The sequence below is a fragment of the Monodelphis domestica genome, chromosome 4 (genome assembly GCF_027887165.1).
Source record: "Monodelphis domestica isolate mMonDom1 chromosome 4, mMonDom1.pri, whole genome shotgun sequence".
In the NCBI taxonomy this organism is placed as follows: domain Eukaryota; kingdom Metazoa; phylum Chordata; class Mammalia; order Didelphimorphia; family Didelphidae; genus Monodelphis; species Monodelphis domestica.
In genome coordinates, this window is record NC_077230.1 from 162,643,858 (window position 1) to 162,666,113 (window position 22,256).

General features: G+C 33.7%; 1 long non-coding RNA gene across 1 annotated transcript; it reads right to left on the reverse strand.

The window, feature by feature from the left end:
- Positions 1 to 421: 421 nt before the first annotated feature.
- LOC130453702 (uncharacterized) lies at positions 422 to 19,051 on the reverse strand. The gene is made up of 3 exons (XR_008911211.1): positions 18,652 to 19,051; positions 10,655 to 10,706; positions 422 to 1,778 (listed from the first exon to the last, which is right to left on the reverse strand). It is a non-coding gene; the product is annotated as an uncharacterized LOC130453702 (long non-coding RNA).
- Positions 19,052 to 22,256: the final 3,205 nt, after the last annotated feature.

Sequence of the window (22,256 nt, forward strand, 5' to 3'; positions counted from 1 at the left end):
GGCAAAATAACTCATATTTCAAGAAGACATCCTATGGGAGAAATGGAAGAAGAGGCAAAAGGAGAGATTAAAACAAGTGAAGAGAAAAAGGTGTATCTTGTTTCATTGGTGGAAGAGGCTACCACTGATAAAGTCTGCCAGAGGTGCATAAAGACACCAGAAGAGGGGGGGCTAGGTGGCACAATGGACAGAGTGCCAGTTCTGGAAGGTCTGGTTCAAATTTGGTCTCAAATACTTCCTAACTATGTGATCGTAGGCAAGTCACTTACCCCCATTTGACTAGCCCTTACCCTTCTGTCTTAGAGTTGTTATTAAGGGTTTAATAAAAAGGAAAAGAAACAGACACTAGAAGACAACTCATAAACTTTCAATAGAACTTAATTATAAAAGAAGACTGGGACTTCATAAAAGATGTGATTTTTCTTAACTTTATAGAATGCTATTCTTAAATATCTAATATTTTCTGAATTATACGTAAAAATGATTTTTGACATTTTTAATCTTGAGTTATAAAGAAACCAATTTAATACAGAGATTATACATGGGCTGTCCTCCGAAATTTATTTCCATATTAGCCATGCAACAAAAGAAAAGAGACCAAAAATTATTAATTTTTAAAAATTAAGTATTCTTTGTTCTACATTAACATGCTATCAATTCTTTCTCTGAATTTGAATAACATTTATAAAGTTCTCCATCAATTGATTTGTATTATTATATAGATCAGAATAGCTAAGTCTTCACAGCTGATCATAATACAATATTGCTATTACTGTATACATTGTTCTCCTGGTTCTACTCATTTTACTTTCTATCTGTTCCTATGAGATTTTTCATGTTTTTCTGAAAACACCCTTATTATCATTTCTTATAGCACAATAGTATTATATCACAATCATTTACTGTAACTTATTCAGTCATTTTCCAGTTAATGGTACCCCCTTCATTTTTCATTCTTTGCTATCTCAAAAGGAGCTGCTATAAATACTTTTGTATAGATAGGTGTTTTCCTTTTTCACTGATCTCTTTGAGATATGGATAATTTGGTAGTATTGCTGGATCAAAAACTATGCATATTTTAATAGCCCTTTGAGCATAATTCCAAATTGCTCTCCAGAATAGTTGGATCAATTTACAACTCTATCAATATGTCATTAGTGTCCAAATTTCCCCACATCTCCTTCTACATTTGTCATTTTCCTTTTCTGTCATATTAGCCAATCTCATAAAATTGAGGTGGTACATTATATTTTTTTAATTTTCATTTCTCTAACCAATAGTGATTTAGAGCATTGTTTCATGTGTGTATGTATAACTTTGATTTCTTTTTCTAAAAACTGTCTGTTTATATTGTCCAGTGTGAAATTTCATAAAAAAAAAGATAAATCAAGACAACCTTCTCCAGGCAAAGTTAAAATTTATTAGTAGAGATACTACCCACCAATAAAGCAGTCCTTTTGACCCTTCAAATAGCCCAAAGACCCCATATTAAGGGTGCAAGATGTTTATGAGTATAGAACAGAGAACAGAAGAGAAAACCTATAATTGGTTATGAAACTGGCATAATCCCATAGCATTGGGGAATCATGATTGGTTCCATTATGGAAGCAGAATATAACACACATGGGATTAGACTTACCTCTCTGTCTCTCAGGAACACTTTTGTGAATTTATAGAAGCCACCTATGTCTCAAGGCCATTGATATCAGACGGGAACACCAGACTCAAAGGTACTTGGGCAGAAGATAGAGTCACCTAAAATTTACAAGGTTGGAGCCCTAAGATAGGACAGAGTCAGCTAGGTTAATTCTCAAGGATGGCACATTGATATTACTCAGTTTCTTGCAAATATCATTCAATTTTTAAGTCTTTTAGAAGAGACATTTCAAGAGGACATAAGAATAGAAGTACAACCACATCCTTCTGAAGAGGTGGGACATTCTCCCCTATACCACCTAGATCCCTGAAGAGTATGTACTCACATTTTCTAGAAATCATTTGCCTCAGTATGTTCACTTCTGCTTAGGGATGAGTCACTCCACCCCAGGAGCTTTCAACCCACTGAAACAGTGAGTCAAGCAGATCACTCTAGGCTAGGGTGGTGGCTCCCCAATCTTGAATGACAACAAACTAATATGGATTCCATTCCAGGACTCCTGTTGGTTCCCTGGATCCTTCAAAGCTCACAGGCTCATATTTCAATTCAAATTCACTTTTCCCTACTGAACTGAAAATGTTCTCTCCAGGGTTAACAATGATGAGAAGCTTAGGTTTTGTTTCAATGAAGATTCAATTGATACTAGATGATTTAGATTGCTGGTGAAGATGGTGGTTTGAAAAGTGACTGAGGGACCCATTTCCTCCCTCATACAACTTAACTAATATGTGAAAAAGGCTCTGAAAGGGGGGAAATGGAGGTGAAACCCTCTATCCAGTCCAGAATTATTTAAAAGCCAAAAACTAGAAAAGGCTGGGAAAGGGGTACCACCAGCATGAACTCCAGTAAGTAGTCCTGGAAGTGCTGGGTTTGGAAAGAGCAGTGATGTGAAATAGCAAACATCCCTTGACAGGAATGATTTGCAGGTATAGCAGAGAAAACAATTTGAATTCTACTTCTAAAGTCAAGCTCAGCGTTTCTCTTTAATTAACAGTGATTTTTGGAAAGCTATAACTTCTACATCCAGCCTCAGAGAGAGAGTATGAACTCTTGAACTTATGACTTCCTTCACTCAGAGACTAAGAAAAGGCTTGGTTGGGTTTGTTACACAGAATACAGAATATGGTTACAGGATAGAATCACGGGGTAAAATATAATATAAACTAGAGGTTAGAACAATAGAGTTGAATATAAACTACCAAATCAACATTGCTTCTATCAATATCCTTTAATCATTTATCAGTTGGGGAATGATGCATCATAATAGGTTTAGTCTGAAGGGATTTGGAGTTTAGACAAAACACATATAGTTAATTACGGAGAGAGGAGAGTGTTGGAAATCAATAAAGGCCTCACCTGTAAGGAGGCACTTGAGCTGAATCTACAGAGAAACAAGGGATTCTATGGGACAGAGATGACTTTGGAGTACATTTCAGGCAAAGCACTATACTAAATGTTGAGGATATGAAGATAAAAATAGCATAATCCCTGTCCTAAAGTACCTCTCACTACTTCCCTAAATGCTTAGCAACTAAGTCTATCTCTTTATTAATTTAGTCTATACATGTCAAACTCATTAGTCATTTTCTTCCCCTTTTTGTAAACTGGTGGTGGCCCTCCTCTCTTCACCAGTTTGTCACACATCACAAACCAAAGCCTATTTTGATTAGCCTGAGATAAACAGGAAAGGAGATTCTCTGTCTCTTCCCACTGGGAAAAAAATAGAAGTCAAGGGAGTCTGTATCCCCAAACCCTACAGAGGAGGCCACTAGTCTGACAAAAATCTTTTTTTTCTTTTCTTCTTTTTTCTTTCTTTTTCTTTCTTCCTTTCTTTCTTTTCTCCTTTTTTTTGTCATTTCCTTCTCCCTTTCTTTCCTTCTCTTCTTTCTCTTCTTTTTCTTCTCTTCTTCCTCCCATCATTCAATCTCTATCTCAGTTTACTCAACAGCAAAACAATGATAGCAGCAGTATCTCACAGGACTGTTACAATGATCGAATAAGATAATATTTTTAAAGTGCTTAACCAAGGAATTCTTGTTCCCCTATGTGAAGAGAGAAAGAGACCACGAGCCAAATTCCTTATTTCTTTGGACCCAATATTTTTTGGATAAAAACAAAACAAGAACCTTTGTCCGTACTAAAAGATGTGACTACACATTAAAACTACTCTGAGCCAGGCAAGTTAGGCTGCACAGGCTTCAATTCTAAAAGAAATGTATGCAGTGTACTAATTGAGTCTTCACAAAAGCTTACACTTGTGTAAAAGTGATTGGTTGTCTAACTTTGTACAAGACCACCTCTTCTACTTGAGGAATAAGAATTTAGGAAAAAAACTCTCTTCTAAGAGTTATCATCCTCCCAGTGAAATATTTGAGCATATGTCCAACAAAGCACAAATTGGTGGATTAAGGAAGGGATAGTGTTCTTATATGTGAAAAGTTTGGGGGGAGTATTTTGACTCACAGACTGAAAGTACATGTGCTAAACCAGATTTTACCTGTTTCAGATACTGAAAATATATTAGCTAGAATAGGATTTATAGATAATTTAGTCTAATTTCTCTCATTTACAGCTGGGAAAGCTGAGTCCTAGAGACTAAGAAGGATTTAACAAAATCACACAGCTGCCAAATGGCAAATCAGAAAGAACTCAGGATTCCTATCTCATTGTCTAATGTTCTTGGCTCTCCAAATGACATTTCATATGTTTGGGTGGGGAAAGTGGGAAGGTGGAAGTGTTCCTAAGAGATCTCTGGGAATATTCATAGTTATATTAGCTGGCATTTATATTGTATGTGAAGGTCATCAAAGAACTTTATCAATATTATCTCATTTATTTCTCATAATGATCTTGGGAGAAAAAAAATTTGTATTTGTTGAAACTGAGGAAGACAGTATTTAAAGTGTTTAAATGATTTGCCCAGGGACACATAGCTGATAAATGTTTGAAGAAGGATTTAAACTGAGTTCTTCCTGACTGAGATGTCATGTTTACACCTGGCATCACCAAAGTATCTGGGGTTAGAAGACGAGGAGTATATGTCTCTGACTGAAAATAGGGATTTATTGGCACTACACCACAATGTCTCTTGTTCAAAAGTCCAATGTTGCTACCACAGAAAGATCTTTTGTTTTTATGATCATTATTGACAATTTGGACAGGGATAGATAGGAAAGCCACCATCCCTTTTCCCTAATATACAATTAGAAGCTACGCTAAGCTTCCACAAAGATTACTGGCCAAAAGACTCCCCTCAGATAACAAGAGATACTTTCTTTTCAACATTCTATTACATATTCAGTGAATTTTAGTGATAGTTTCTACTAATAACTATTTATTAAGATGTTAGTCAAGTAAAATATAAACAAAGAAAAATTGGGACTTCTTAATAACATGCTAATGACAAGAAAAAAAATTTAAATATCTATAGTTCCCCAGTACCTATATACTGTTTGTTAACATTATCAATTTAATGCTTTTCATATAGCAATAAAAAGGGAAATAAATTTTTGGATTGTTATTAGTTTTTTTAACTGAGACCTTATAAGGATGATATTAGACTTTAAGTCTTGTTATATTAGTTTAGAGATAAGAAGTAGAGAAGCTGGCTTGAGAAAGAATTAGAGTTTGAAGCAGATCTAAGACAAAGTGTCAGTTTTAAATGTTGATAGTTTAACAGTTTTTTCTGTGACAGTTACACACTCTGGGTGTGGCAGTTGTTTGGAAGGAGTTGGGAGTAATTCTGAGAGGCAATGAGGAGTTTCTCTCTCTCTCTCTCTCTCTCTCTCTCTCTCTCTCTCTCTCTCTCTCTCTCTCTCTCTCTCTCTCTCAGAATCCTAACTTGGTTCTTGCTGAGACTCAGCCAGCTAGCCTTTGATAATTTAATAATGTGAAGGCAAAGTTAAAAATTATAAGGATAATAGTGTTAGTTCATTTGGAATAGTAAAAATTTGGGTTAGTCAGATCAGGAAGGATCAGTGTAGCCTGTAGAAAGAAGAGAAGCAGTTCCTTGCAGAACCAGGAAGTTTTATTTGGGTGGAGTTAGAATCCCTTAGAGTTAGAAATCCTTTTATCCTTATATTTTCAATAAATATTTTATTTTTATAACAAGAGTCTCTTTAGTTTCCTTGCACCTGGCCCTGAAGAGAAGTCCATTTATGAACTTCACTTCAATGATATAAACTGAATATACTTTGTAAGCACAGCAAGCAGAGTATCTAAATCAGTTTATAATCTATAATCAATCCATTGCCTATTAGTTTTGCCTTTTATTTTTACAACCTACAATTTCATTGCTGTGGGAAACTCTCAGTAAATGGTAGGGGAACAGTCTCCACTGACAGAGAGCCACAACTTGTCTGTAACTTACAGTCTTAGTAACCTAGAGACACTGAGAATTTGAAAGACTGGCCAATGGTCACATATTACATCTCATGGGAAGTGCTCAATGTATTAATATGTTTCTGAAATTTAATAAATGGAAAATATGCATAAAATGGATGTAAAAATTCTCTTCTCTCATAACAATTTGTCATATTATAAGGCCCTGTGATTGGTGTTGAGGAACAAAGACAATACACAACAATCCCTGCATTTAGGGAGCTTTAATTCTGTTGGGTGACTAAACATGCACATAGATTAAGCATGTACATGATAATCTGAGATGAGAGCAGGCATCAATAGTTAGAAGGATCCAGAAGGGCCTTTGTGGAAGGGGTGCTATTAGAGCTAAGGCTTGAGAAGGATTCTGAAAGACAGTTGAATTGGAAGTCCATTTTAAGCATGGGGGATGGCCTGTACAAATATAGAGAGCAGAAGATAGACAGCTGAAATATAGGAACAGTTCACTATCCTCTTCAGCCAGAATATGAAGTGTAAGATAAGAAATAATGTAAAAGAAGGTTAGAAAAAGTGATTAGAGGATCATTATTAAGTTACTTCAATGCCAAGCTGAGGAACTTGTGATTTATTAACAAGAAGCATTTTAAAGGGCTTACAATGTCTCTGACACTGTCTGAAGATATTTTATAGAACAGTAAAAATACTGTCCCTTCCCTCAAAGATCTCACATTCTAATGGTGGAGGCAATATGTAAGTCACTTTTTACATAGAAAGTAAGTAGATAGATACAAAGTAAATGTAAGATAAGGAAGGCACTAGTAGTGGAGCCAGGCTAGGAAAGGTTTCCTAGAAAAAATGGCATATGAACTGAGTCTTTAGAAATTTTGAGCAAGTGGAATACTATGAACAGATCTTAAGATATTATTCTGTCAGTTATTCAAGGATATATCCTAAAAGGGGAGATAGATATTGGAGGGGGAGGTATCCCAATTAGGAAATAATTACAGAAATAAAGGTAATAAAGGCTTGAACTAGAGTGGTTAAGTGGAAATGAGGGGAAGGTCATAGACTTTGAGGAAGCATACCAGAGAGTCAAAGGAATTAGAATCAACAAATCTAGACTTGGCAGCTGATCGTATAAAAGGGGTGAAAAGGAGGAAAGAATCAAAGGAAAGTTTAGAAAGTATACCAGAAAAGCAAATGCGTTTCATTTTGGATACGTTCGGTTTGAAGAGTTGACAAACTATCCAAGAGAAGATGTCCAGTAGTAAGTTGGTGGTACAGGATTGGAATTCTGATGAGAGTTTCAGTCTAGATTTAGAGACATGAGAGTAATGATCAATAAGCTATGGGAAAAGGTGAGATAACTAAGGAAAAGTGTGGAGATAGGTGACTTTTTGAAAAGGTTTGAAAGGGAAGACAAAAAAAGAAATGGATAGAAGGTGGTCACTGATACAAGTAGATGATAAGAAAACTGGAAGTAGCCAATAATTTTTTTAATTTTAAATTTCATTTTTATTGCCATGCAAAACACTTTTATATTGGTCATTGTTGTAAGAGTACCCTAATATATAACCAAAACCCCCAAATAAAATCAAAGATACACTGAGAAAGACAATTCCAACAATTCTCTCTTTGAAGTTGGATAGCATTCCCCTTCTTAAGTCTTTCAGGCTTGTTTGGGTTTTCTTGGCAAAGATACTGAAGTGGTTTGCCATTTCCTTCTCCATCTCATTCTAAAGATGAAGAAACTGAGGCAAGAAAGGTTAAGTGACTGACACTGGGTTACAAAGCTAGTAAGTGTTTGAGGTTAGATTTGAACTCATAAAAATAAGTCTGGAAGTAGTTAATTATTAACTGAATGGGACAGTAACAGTTTTATAGCTCTCTTGGCATCTAGCACAGTACAGTGTACATGGTATTTACTTAATAAATATTTGTCTAATAGAACTAGAGTTGGAGTTAAAAGGCTTAAATCCTGTAATCCTGTCTGTGCCATTTGCTATCTCTGTAAACCCAGAAAATGCTTTCCCTTTCTGAGCCTCACTTACTGAAATATATAAAATGAGTTTGGACCAGATGACTTCTAAGATCCCTTCCAACTCTAAAACCATTGAGTTGGTTGTAATCTATAGGCCATTTCTAAATTTCATAAATTTAACCATCATAAAAACTCAAACAAAGACTTCTCCTCATATACAGAGTTCATTTTTTACTCAACCTTGGCATTGCATGAATTGCATGAATATTAGGCAATATTTATGACCACATGTAAGCAATTTACATGTATTATGCCAGAAATATAGAAAAAAACTTTAAATCATAACTCCCTGGAGAGCAAGCATTCTGTTAGTACCCTTAAAATTGGTACAGCTTGAGCCAGGTCTAGAGATGGGAAGTCCTGCATTCAAATCTGACCTCAGACACTTCCCAGCTGGGCAAGTCACTTAACCCCCATTGCCTAGCCCTTATTGCTCTCTTCTGCCTTGGAACCAAGACACAATATTGATTCCAAGATGGAAGGTAAGGGTTTAAAAAAAATTGGTACAACTTACAAGATGTCTAAATAAGTTGATGCTGACAGAATGGTCAAAGGGGAAGCAACAAGGGAGGAGGGCAGGACTCTAATTTTATTTCATATAACAGAGTTTGAGAAAACTTGACTATCTGAGGTTTTTGCTATTATTGTTCAATCATTTATTTATGTCTGACACTTCATGACCCCATGGATGTCTGTGGCTTTGTTTGTTATTTTTGGCAAAGATACTGGAGTGGCTTGCCATTTCCTTTTCCAGTAGATTAGGGCAGATATTAAGTGACTTCCCCAGTGTCACACAACCTGTAAATGTTTAAGTCTGAATTTGAACTCAGGTCTTCTTAACTCCAAGCCCAATTCTGTATCCATTAAGTGACTTTTGAGCTAATAAATGTAAAAGAAAGTCAGGTAGGTATGGTCAGAAACATGATGTCAAAATTATATCACTTTCCAACTACCTAGAACTTTCACACATATTATCATATTTTATTACTACAACTCTATGAGTAGCCAGGGAAGATATTACAATCCTCTTTTTATAGATGAGAAAGCTAAAGCTCAGAAAAGTCACCTTATAAGACTTTTACTAAATCACTTAACCACCCTAGCTCAACTCTCTCATCTATAAATAAAAGATTTTGGGCTAGATCAGTGGTTCTCAACCTTTCTAATGCTGTGACCCCGCAATACAGTTCCTCATGTTGTGGTGACCCCAAACCAAAAATTATTTTGGTGGCTACTTCAAAACTGTAATTTTGCTACAGTTATGATTTGGAATGTAAATACCTGATATGCATTATGTATTCTCGTTGCTACAAATTGAGAGGTTGAGAACCACTGGGCTAAATGATCTCTGAAGTCACTGCCATCACCTTATGATGCTATTAAAGCCAGAGCTTAGCACAGCTCGTAGCACATAGTAGGTGCTCAATAAATGTTCATTAACTGACTAAGCCATAGAATCAGGATTAAATCCACATTTTCTGACTCCAAAGGCAATCAATGTATATTCCATTGTGCCACATTACTTCTTAACAAATAGTATTAATAAACGATGATGGACTTCAAATCGACTCATTGCTAGAAGACACCAGACACCTTACTAAAGTCATATATTTAAGGTGTCTTGTATACAGTGAATAACTCCTCCCAAAATAATATCACCCAGTACAATATTTTTTCTTTTTCTCTTTTCTCTTTATTATTTCCCATCTAGCTACTTTCCTGTACTTTTTAATTTCCAGAAATTCCTTATCCTGCAAGATGGTATCAACACTGAAACTCAGTACTCCCTGTCCTGGGTCCTCTCAGTCCCTCTGATGGGAGAGAGTGGAGTATGGAAAATAGAATTCTCTGCAAATTTCCCATTTAAGAAGGGCTCCCAGGGCAGTCAACTCATTATTTTTTACCATCGCACAACTTCATCCTATCTCACCCTGGGTATCCTCTCTCTACACCCATTCTTTCAGCTTCTTTTCATGCATTGTCTTCCCCCATTAGAAGGTGAGCTCCTTGAGGGCAAGAACTGTCATCTTTTGCCTTTCTTTGCCACCCCAGCACTTAGTACAATGCCTGGCACATATTAAGCACTTAATATTTACTGACTATGATGTACCTTATGCATCCCTATTTATTCAAATATTATCCTCAAGAACAGGATTCTTATCTTATATTTGTTCATATGCCCAAAGACCAGCACAGTGCCCTATACATAATGGACCCAAAAAAAGATTACCAAACAAGTCAAAAATGTTTTCCTCTAAAGTTCACTGGCTTTTCAAGGTAGTCTCCAGTTGGTAGTTTCCTGTTACTGCATCAACATTTCATAAAATCAGAGAATTTAGAGCTAGAGGAGACATCAGAAGTCATCTAGTCTAACTCCTACATATTAGAGTAATGAAAACTAAATCTCAAAAAATTTAAATAATTTGTCTAAGGCCATCTGGAAAGTAAGAGAAGCAAATCCTTTATGTTTTAAATAATAACAAATTTTACATTTCTTTTATGCCTTTTCTTAGTATTATTTGTTGATATCATACAATTTCAGCATAGGAAAAAGATCAAAAGCCACAAGAAGAATAAAGTCTTAGCAATACTCATAATGAAAAGGTACCACTTACCAAAACCAAAGCTAGCAATTATAGAATGGAGGGCACTGGCATCAAAGGTACTCTGAAATAAATTAATCAAATTAGTAAAGAAAAAGAAAAAAACCAAAGGGGTTCAGAGACTTTGGAAGGGACCTCAAACTTCAGATCATAAATCCCCATAATTGAAGATACCTCAAGGTGTATGAGGAGAGACAAAGGGGTTCCCAAAACATCATGAGGTCACAGTTGAAGGAACTGATTTCCTCTTTTGCACTGATACTAACATATTCCCCATTTTCATTCCAGAAATCCAGACTGTTATATATTTTCCTGACTGAATGCATACCATCTCCTAATTCATTTTTAGGAAAACTTTTAAAATATAATATTTTTGAACCACCCAGAAGATATGGGTTTTAGAATTAAGCTATAAAGAGTACTCTAGGTAATTAGCCATTTATGATATTGCTATCTGATTGAACTATTTTCACATACAATTTTATTATATTTGTATTCCAGAGCATTTTATTCCAGGGGAAAAATTAAACCAATAATCCACAAATGCCAAAATATTATCATTTGTCATCATTCACTCTCCAACATGTTTCCTGCTTGCCTTCCACCATGCATTGGCTTGACAGCTTGGCTCTTAAAACAGGGTTGTAAAGTTGTCCTAGCAACCAGAAAACAAGAACTATATAAGGGCTGGTGGATTTATATCACCAGTTGGTCTCCATTTCTTAAGTTTGGCACATTCCATTTAGACTATGTTCTCTATTTCAGTCTTTGGAATGGAGATTCCTTAAGAGTAAGGACTATGTCACAGGAACACAAGACTAAAAGGTCAGCTATTCCTTTCTTCTACACCAAGCCTAACAGACTTTGGAACCTTTCCCTCCCATTCAGAGTACAGTTAATTATTGACATAGCTATTTATGGACCTCCTGAAGAAGATGGGTGGAGAAGGGAAGTAAAATACTGGTTTAAAAAATTCATGAATAAAACGTCTATAGAGTGATGAATTGTTAAATTGGGCTAACTTTTAGGTTTTGATTGTTCATTTAAACAAATTTTAAATTGTTTGGAAAGCCAAAAAGGCATGTATACAAATTTGTACAAATTGACAAAAAATATATATATTCCAAAGAGAAACAGAGGCCTTCTATTAACAGAAACTTAGCACGTGCTTATATTTTAAAAATTATAATTTAAAAATTATATATTAAAAATTATTTTAAAAAATTAAAAATTAAAAAAAGTATTCATTTTTAACATTCCTTTTTCTATTCCAACTTCTCTCTCTTCTTCAAGCTTTTCCCCAACCAATTAATTAAAAGGCAAGCAATATGATATAAGTTTTACATGTGAAATCATACAAAATGTATTTCCACAATAGCCATGTTATAAGAGAGCAAATATCAAAATAAAGTGAAAAAATATTTTCAATTTTCACTCAAAGTTCATCAGGTCTCTCTCTGGAGATGTATTTTTCATCATTTTTCATCATTATTCCTTTAAAATGGTATTGGATGACTGTCTTGATGAGAATAATTAAGATCCTCATTACAATATTATTGTTACTGTGTACAATGATCTGGTTCTAATCGCTATACTTTTCATCAGTTCATATAAGATTTCCCAGGCTTTTCTGAAATCATTTTGCTCATCACTTCTTATAGCATAAAGTATTCCATGACAATCATATACCAGAACTTGTTCAGTCATTGCCCAATTGATGATCATCCCCTCAATCTCTAATTCTTTGCCACCACAAAAATAATTGCTATATTTTGCATAAATAAGTCTTTTTCCTTTTTTTCCTTCATCTTTTTGGGATATAGACCTAAGAGTGAACCCACATTTTTTTTTAGAAAAAAAAGAATTTATGCCTTGAGTTTAATCATTTTAATATTAAATTGAAACATACTAATAAATTGTTAAATAAAAAGGAAAGTTCTATAGAATAGGTTGAAAAATTCAATAATACATGCTCTACAGAAAATAAATATACAGAATATTTAAATGTATTTAAACTAAATGTTTGAAAAAGGTTTTTTTTTTTTCATTCCATTGTTAGTTCAAGAAATAGTGAATACCATTAGTGATATTTGGTAGTTTAATCTCAAACTACAAAATATCAAGATATAGAAAACATAAATTATTGAACTCCTCCCAGTATCATCAAAAATTAGAATATATAACTTTAAATATATATTAAGGAAGGAATGGGGCAGTTAGAGTTGTAAAGGAAATACTGAGACATACAAAAAGAAATAGACCAAAAATTAGTGAGATTTACAAACATCACTTTTAAAATATGACAAGTAAAACAAAAAGATAAATAAAGTTACAAACTTGAATAGTTAGAATTGAATTAATTGGTTTTAATAAATTATAAACAGAACTTAAAGAGGAAAGCAGAAATATTACATATCTTATTGACAAAGATTCTAATACAATTAGATGAAAAGTTAATAATAATAAAATGTTTCCCCAAAGTCCTTTTCTGATAACCATGGGTTCTTGAAGTCTATGGCAGTAGAACATTAACTTTGATAGGTTCTGTAATGCTGGAGAGACTGAGTTTGGCACCCACAAGAGACCGACTCTGCATTTTGAGAACTAGCCCAGTTAAGTATGGAGAGTCTCATCACTGGTAGGCTGGTCACTAGATGATGATATTTTTAACATGGTAACTATGAAACAGAGATAAATATAACTAACCTCAGTTCCATATAGTCCCTTCTATGTCTACAGTAAATACATAGAAGTAGATAAGGGGACAGAGGATACAAAGAATCACATAGATATCAAATTGTCTATAAACTTTAAACTGACTTTTGATACTCTAAATGTGAGATTGTTGTCTACTGGCCAATAAACATACTGCTAGAGGAATCATAACAATCTTGATATTATTGCTATAAAACACATATACAGTGAAAAGGAAGTTGAAACTAAATGGAAAGACGACTCCCACTTATTCTTTGCAGAAGACAAGAGTTGATGGTGCTGATTTAACATATGTCCAAAGTCAACAAGAAAAATTATTTCATATCTGGTTACCTTGCTTTTCATAACTATTTATATTTACAAAAATACCCTTATGAAAATAAGTGTAGTTTGTGCATCCCTATCAGTTGCTGAGAATGAAGAAGCAGAAAAAAATTTAAAAAGTTATGATAAAAAAAAAACCTTCCAAATAAAATCAGTACTCTGATTTTCGGTGCCTTTGTGAAATGATAAAATGTAAAATGATGGGAAAACATGAGTATGTTCAGAAATATATGAGAAATCATGATTCAAGAAAGAGGAACGAAGAATTTGAAGACTTGTAGACTATACAGAAACTTCATACCTTTATTTCATGAACATATTAAGAAACCAATTGGTAGGTACTGGACATGGCAATTGCCTGAAGATATTTAGAAAAATGAAATGAATTATATCCCCAAAATAAGGGGGGAAACCTTGGTATTAATATAGAAGTTTATCCTAGAATCATTTTTATGCTTCCAGACCACTAACTTGTCAAAGCAAAGACTAGGATTAACCAAAAGCAAGAAGAAGGAATAATGAGAAAAAGATATGTATACAATTGAAACAATTCAATCCTGAATAACTTTAACTAATAATCAGCAATGAAATTTGGGAAATGAATGTCAGAAATTACATCAATTTCTATTATAATAATTGTATATAGAAGTTTAACCACTTAAAAAAACCACTGCCACAACAAGAAAACCAAAGTAGCCCAGACAGCACCTTAGTCAGCAAACATTTGACTTCCTCACCAAGAGAAAAGAGATAACAGCCAAAGGCACCAGTTGAGAATATAAAATTGTTCATAAAATATTAGGAAAAATGATGATAGATGCTTATAAACAATATTTTTTCACAAAGCAATGAGAAACTTAAACCAATTTAAATAAAGCTTGGCTCTTAAAAGATCCAATTAAATAAAGTAATCCCAAGGGCATTTGATGATAAAAATTCAATGAGGAATACAAATAGAAAGGGAAAGGGAAAAGAAATATAAATATTACAAGAACAAATTGATTTCACTACCTAAAACAATGAAACTACTACCCTTGGACTCTAACATTACAGTCCCAGTTATAGATATTCAGTCAGAGAAAGCAGTAAGTAGAATATAGATGGTAAATGTAGCCACATTGGATGAAGTATGTACAGAGGTGTTTCATGCTAGAAGAAACCCAATTTAAAGAGCACTGAAAGATCAATATACAAAGTATTTGAAGAATCAGATGATACCGAAGTAATGGGGAAAAAATTTGGGTCATATTAAAAGTCCCAAAGAGAGGCCAAAAATACATCAACAACTCATCAAATTAATGGCTCTCTCACCAACTGAAAAACTTGATGGCAGTTGCCAATAAATGGATTAAAGATTAAAGGAATCCTCAATGCAAGGATTAGTAAGGAACAAGAAATTTTCCCAAGCAATAGTCATCAATGGGCCACAACTTTATAATTTTATAAATGAATGAAAGACATAAAGATTTTAAAATTAGATTGTATTTATTCGCTCATTATGAATAAAACATCCTTTTAAAAGTTCTTCCAGCAGTCTCCCATCCATACATCAAAATTATTCAAGATTCTTCAAAAGAGATAATAATAGAATTAATCCTATTCAATGACTCTCATTGTAAATACTCAAAAGGGTAATGTCTATTCATGGAAAGCACTTGCCATTGTGTTTTTAAAAAAGTGAGTTCAGACTTAAAATAAGAGATTTTCCCTATAGATGTTGAGGTCCTATAAATTCTTCTGTTAACAGATGACATTGTGCTTTTTGCATCAAACGCTGAATATTACAGAGTCTCTTGAAAAAAGATCTGTAACTACCTAATGGGTGAAAAAAATGTAATAACCCAGATTATGAAAATTTCTGGGTGGAAAACCTATCTTGTCCACAGTTTGTTTATCTGGGACAGATACAGAAGGTCAAGGAAGAGCTAGGAAGAAGATAATGGTAGCACACTAGTGTCAGAGGGAGGAGATTAGGCTAGATTGTCTTTAGGAAAATATAAAGCTCTTTTAATGACCATAAGTGTCAAAAAAGGCTTCTCTTTAATACCAGGGTTTCTGTAAGACATGGAACACAACAGTATTTAAAATTAAAAATGAACACCATGAAGAAGCACATGATAAGTGTGAATGGACTAGAATGTATACGTGAGCAATGAAGAAATTCAAAGAAGTACAGAAGTAAAAGGCATCATCAAGATTTATATGATGGAAGAAAAAAATGGGGCTGGTCATGTGGTGAGTGTAAACCACTAGCACATTCCCTGTTATTTTCACAGTGTTGAGAAAAAACAAGCACAGTGGGTGGAAACCCTGTGGTGAACTTATGGAAAGACCTGGACAAGATTCATGGAAGTCAGATCAAAATCTATATCAATTCAGCAAAGTGCCATATCAGTGAGATCGACCATCCATTTGAGCACTGGCAAAATGCACAAAAGGTAAAATGCACTTTTTAAAATAAGGTGTTTTTATTAAGTAATACATGAGTGAAGAAAGGAAATAAAAACAATGACAAATTACCTAAAAAATGGTGCAAAATCAGTGCACAGGTAAATTTATAATATTGATTGCTTATAATAATGAGAGAAAATCAGAAACTCAAAGTCAAGTTGTCCTTTCAAACACTTGGTAAAGAAACAAAGTAAAACACTAAAGGAATGCAGGAACTTTTTCAACATCAGAGAAAGAATGAGACAGGAAAGCAAAAATAATTGTGATGATAAATAAAATTTTTTTAATTTTCTAAAAAACTGAGAAACAATTAATGCACTTAATTTTTAAAAAGACAGAAAAATAAATTACTGAAAAAAATTTTAAATAAGAAAAGGAAGATCATAATAAATACAAATGAAATTTAAAAATTCATTCATAGTATATGCTAAAGGCAACTAGGAGTTACAATGAATAGAATACTCAGCCTAGCATCAGAAAGCACTGAATTCAAATGTGATTTCAAACATTTGTTAACTGTAACCCAGAACAAATCATTTAATTTCTTTTTGCCTCGGTTTCCTCAACTATAAAATGAGGATTATAATAACATCTACTTTCTGGGGATATTGTGAGGATCAAATGAGATAACAATTGTAATGAGCTTAGCACAGTACCTGACACAAATTGCTACATAAATATTAGTTATTATGCTGAAATTTTGAGAAATTAAAAAATAGATATATATGAAAATATAAAACAATTAAAGCAACAAAATAATAAGTGATTACCATAAATAGACTAATTTTGCATGATAAAATCAGATAAATACAATATTATTAAATTTCCCCTAAAAAAGTACCTGGATATACTAAATTCTTAAATGAAATCTTATAAATATTACAAACTTTCAATAACAAAAAATTCCTGATTACAAAGACTAAGCCTAGATAGGATGAAAGAGAACCTTATAAATTTTTTATATTAAGAGCTCGTTTTGCATTCCAAACAGGGCAAAGATAAGGATGAAAAAGAAAACATAGGCCAATGTCATTAATTAACAAAACTCAAAGAAAAATAGGAAGGCAAAAATACAAAGAATGAAAAAAAACTTTTAAAAATAGATTCATTCTGCTGGATTTAAAAATGTATTATGAAACAAATGGAAATTATTCAAATAAAAATATTAAAATACTGATATTTAGAAACTAGAAGATGTTTTAATTATGCATAATAAAAATGTGAGATTTTTACTTTATAGAAGATATAATCATTATACAAATGGTCTGGTTATATTCTGAATGATTTTCTTACTCTTGGTTGTAGGCATACCACCTCATTCTTTCCAGCATACTGAGGCAAACGTTCAATTTGAAGGAACGTAGTTCATAATGTTATAGAGAAGATTTTATTGACAAAATAAGGGAAAAAGGAAAAACATTCATTCAATCATTACTCTCTAAAATGAAATAAAATCACCAGCCATTTATTGTAAATGCCAGTTCTACCAGGTTCTCAGGCAAGAGAGGATATGTATAGCGTTCTCCAATGATTCTGTGCTATTTCCTCACATAAGGTGGGGGGTAAAGCCATTTTTTTCTGGATTGCCACCACTCTTCTGTCTTTAGCTTTAGCCCTCTGTCTTTCCTTCTTCTATTAACCACATAAGCCCCACTCCTGGTCATATGAACTTTCTGTTATTACCATTTATTTTCCCCTTGTTGATAATGTAGAAAAGAATGGCAAGGGGAAATGATCTCAACATTCATACCTAAATATGATATGAATAGATTTTTAAAATGTTAAATAAATATAACTGACGTTTACACATTTTTTCATACATACATATATATATATATATATATATATATTTTTTTTTTTTTAACTTAGCTAGGCAGCACAGCAGATTGCCAGTTCTGGAGTCAGGAAGACTTTTCTTCCTAAATTCAAATCTGGACTCAGATACTTACTGGCTATGTGGGCAAGTCATTTAATCCCATTTGCCTTAATTTCCTCACAGGTAAAATGGACTGGAGAAGGAAACTGCAATCCAGTCCAGTATCTCTGCCAAGAAAATCCTCAACCGGATCATAAAGAGTTGAACACAACTGAAACTACTGAACAACAACATCAAAATGAAAGTAACAAAAGAATTTTCACTAAATAAAGATTTTACTTCCCAGCTATCTTCATGTCATGCCACTGAATTTCAGACTTTTCTTCTTCTATAGCCCCTGAGAAATCCATTCCTGGGACATGGGGCTCTGATTGGTAAACTTTCACTTTCTTTTTCCAAGACTTAAGCCTACCATGCCTCTTCTCCTACATCTCCATGTATTGTTTTCACTTTATTAGAAAGTAAATTTTTTGAGCCCAGAGAAATGTCGTTTACTTAGATTTTTATCTCTAGGATTTAGCACAGTAAGGGAGATTTAGTAAGTGCTTTATACTTTTTCATTAATAGGGTAAATAAACCTGCTTTAAGTGAAAATCTAATTGTATATTATAATGAAAGAAAAATAATCTCATTATTTTCTCACTTTACAGTCATCAGCCAGGGAATAACTTCCATAGAGAAGGTTCCAGCCGTCCCAACCAACCGTCAGCCAACTGCCACACCCAGTGCTGGAAGTTGGTCCAGCAAGGGCACCTAAGACCCTTTAGGGTGATGTAGAAGACATTATGAACTAGACAAGTCAAACTACCATCATCACCTTGACCCTCATCTTCCTTCAGATATTGATATAAGAGCCCTGAACATTGAGACTAAAAGCCTTGGGAATTAGCAGGTTCCCACTAATCATTCATCCATTGCTGAGGGGAGAAATCATTGTAGAGGGAGGCTTTCCTTCCTCATTCGTCTCCTCCTACCTCCATCAATAACTGCTGACCAATTGCCACAAATAGATAGAGAGGAGAAGGGTACTAGAGCTTTGGGGATGTCAGATCCCATCTCTCCTAAATCCTACCTCTAGGCTATAAATTCTTCTGCCTGGAGAAGTAGACATTTCAGTAGAGTATTGGATCTAGAGTCAGGAAGACCTAACTTCAAATGTGGCCTCAGACCTTAGTAGCAATGTGACTTTGGGCAAATAACTTATGCTCTGTCAATTAAGTTTCCTCAAATGGAATATGGAGAAAATAATATCACCTACCTTGCCAGAGTTGTTATGAGGATCAAATGAGATAACACTGTGCTTAATGCAGTGGTTGACTCATAGTATGTGCTTAATAAATGCTTGCTTGTTCCCTTCATCTCTTGTCTTCTAGCACAGCCCTTGGAGATATGATCTGAGGAATCAATACTTGCGGAGAAAGGTCCTGTTGACCCGCATTTGTAGCTAATCTTAGATGAGATAATGGATATAAAGCACTTCGCAAACTTTGAAGTGCTATCTAAATGTTATTCATCATCATGATTATCATTAGCCTAGTCACCAATCCTCCAATCTGGTAATGATTTAATTCCCTGAACCTTCTATATTGTGCTGAGCACAATCAATGTTCAGAGCAATTCAAGGGGATGTTGGTAAATGTTTAACAACAGGGCTCTCAAAAATAAATGCATGCACACACATTTTTAAAATTAATCTGCATTATTAACACATTCTTAATTCTAGAAAATCAACAAAGCAATAAATCAATTCCTAATTTGTAGTGACTACTGATTTCTGAAGGTTACATGTTCATAATGAAAATAAACAATTGGCTAGCAAGCAGCCATCCCTATCAATTGTCAACCAACTGCCACACACAGGAAAAAGAAAGCCAGCCTAGTTGAATGCCTAGGAAGGCACCCCAAAGCAGAGGCTGATATCCGCATGTACAAGTAATTCAAACTACCATTAGCACTTTAATTCTGATCTCTCTGAGACCTTGGTGGAGACAACCCAGGTCACTGACCCAGAGCTTTGGGAGTAAATAGCATTGCTTCATGATCCTCAGGATGTCACTTTAACTTCCCCTGGCCTCAGTTTCCCCATTTGTAAAATGTGGATAATATACCACCTACCTAATACTGTGATTGTGGGGAGAAAAAATTTAATGTATATAAAGTATCTTGCAAACCTTAAAGTGCTATATAAATACTAGCTATTATTATCATTATTATTAACAAATACCTCATTCCTCTTCCACCATTGGTTGAAGAAACTTAGGAAGAAAGAAGTTAATTGGTTTGCATGAGAACATATAACTAGATAATATCAAGAACATATAACTAGATAAAACCAGAGCCAGAATAATATCAGAGCCAGATTTTCTGACAATTTAATTGTTTCTTCTATGATAAGCAGTTGTATACTTATCAACATTAGATCTCTCCCACTGCCTTTTCCCCAGATCAAAGCAAAGACAAAAAACAAACTTTTTTGTTTATTTTGTTGATTTCTAGATAGATATATATGGATTATATATAGATGTAAATTTATATCACTGTCATTTCCCCCTTATAAAACAAAAGAGAAATATCTTATTAAAGCAGACTGGCAAAATAACTACATTTAACAGTGACTGTAATCTAAACACCTCTGTTGGTGCCTCTTGGCGTCAAGAGAAGACAGAACTCTGGAAGCAGGAGTAGTCACTGAAATCAATCTGAGTCTTCTGCCTTTTAGAGTTGTTTTCATTTACTTTATTGTGATCATTGTACATGTTATTCTCCTGGATCTGTTTAATTTGATCAACATCATCAGTTCATATGTCTTTCCATGTTTTTCTGGATTCCCCATGTTAATCATTTCTTACATTAGCATTAGATTTTCATACATATGCTAAAATTAGTTCTGCCTTTCCCAAACCTCTAGGTAGCCACTTTGTTTCCCATTGCTTTGCTTCCAGATTTATTGGGACCACACAAAGTACTAATACAACTCTTCCAACATATAAAGTCCTTCTTCCTTTGGCCTCTATGGTATATAACAATACATGAGATCTCTGGGTTAAAGGCTATCATGAATTTGGTGATTTTTCTCATATATTTCTAGTTTTTTTAGTTTTTTTGTTTTTTTCTAGTTTAAATCTAATCTTCCAACAAATTAATCTTCTTTAATATATTTCATAAAACATACATATGAGTATTCACTAAAATACAAATTAATTACATTCATTTGTTGATGCTTTTGATAGTCTCAGTTATCTTCCCCAACTTCATATGTCTCCTACTAAAAAAAAATAACACTTTACTGCTGCTTTGGAGTTTTAAATTAATTTCTTGAATATATTTCTTTTTCTACTTTCTTCAGCATTTTACAGATCAGATCACCAAGACTTTAGGAGTTTGACACATCAATTAATTTAGCACTCAATCCTGCTGCCTACTGCCTGCCATCCAGCCATCAGCCAGGGGATGAATATGTAGGAACCCCTCTCTAAGCTTGGCAAAAAAGTAACCTCAAAGAAGTTTGATTAGTTTCATGTTTCCCTACATTTCTAGAAATCTACTCCATCTAATAAAACAATACTAAATCTTAATTACAGGAAGGCAAGAAAACATTTTATCCTTTAAAAAACCATTCCATGGTTACTTGGAAAGCATCCTAAGAAAAACTGCACTGATGGAAATGCTGGCATCTCTTTACAAGTTATTTGAAAAAAATTTAAATAAAAATTGTCAGTTTTTGTGACAGTCATAGAATCTGAGAACTGAAATCTTATAGGTTAATGATTATTTAGTTCAGTATTTCTTAAACTACAGACTTCTTACTTAAAAATTTTATTCTTTAACACTTATTTGACTGTAACTTTTTAAATATAATTGGTTTCCTTTGCTCTTTTATACATTTTAATGTATTTTTAAAAAATTACTTGGAGAACCAATGTCCATGCATACTATCCTCCTACAGAAAGAGAGATGATAAATTCAGACTACAATAAACAGCCAGTGAGAGAATTTGTTTCACTCTAACTACTCATATTTGTTATAAGAAACCTATTTTTAATAAGATTAGAGAAAAAGGGAGAGAAAATGGATTTTTGTTCATTAAAAAAAACAAAACTTTATTTTCAAAAATGATTCTAAGAAAGGGTCCATAGGCATCATCAAACTGTCAAAGGTATACATGACACACAAAAAAGTAAAAAAAATCTCTGATCTACCTCATTCTTCTCATTTTACATATGAAGAAACTAAGTCCTAGAGAGAGAA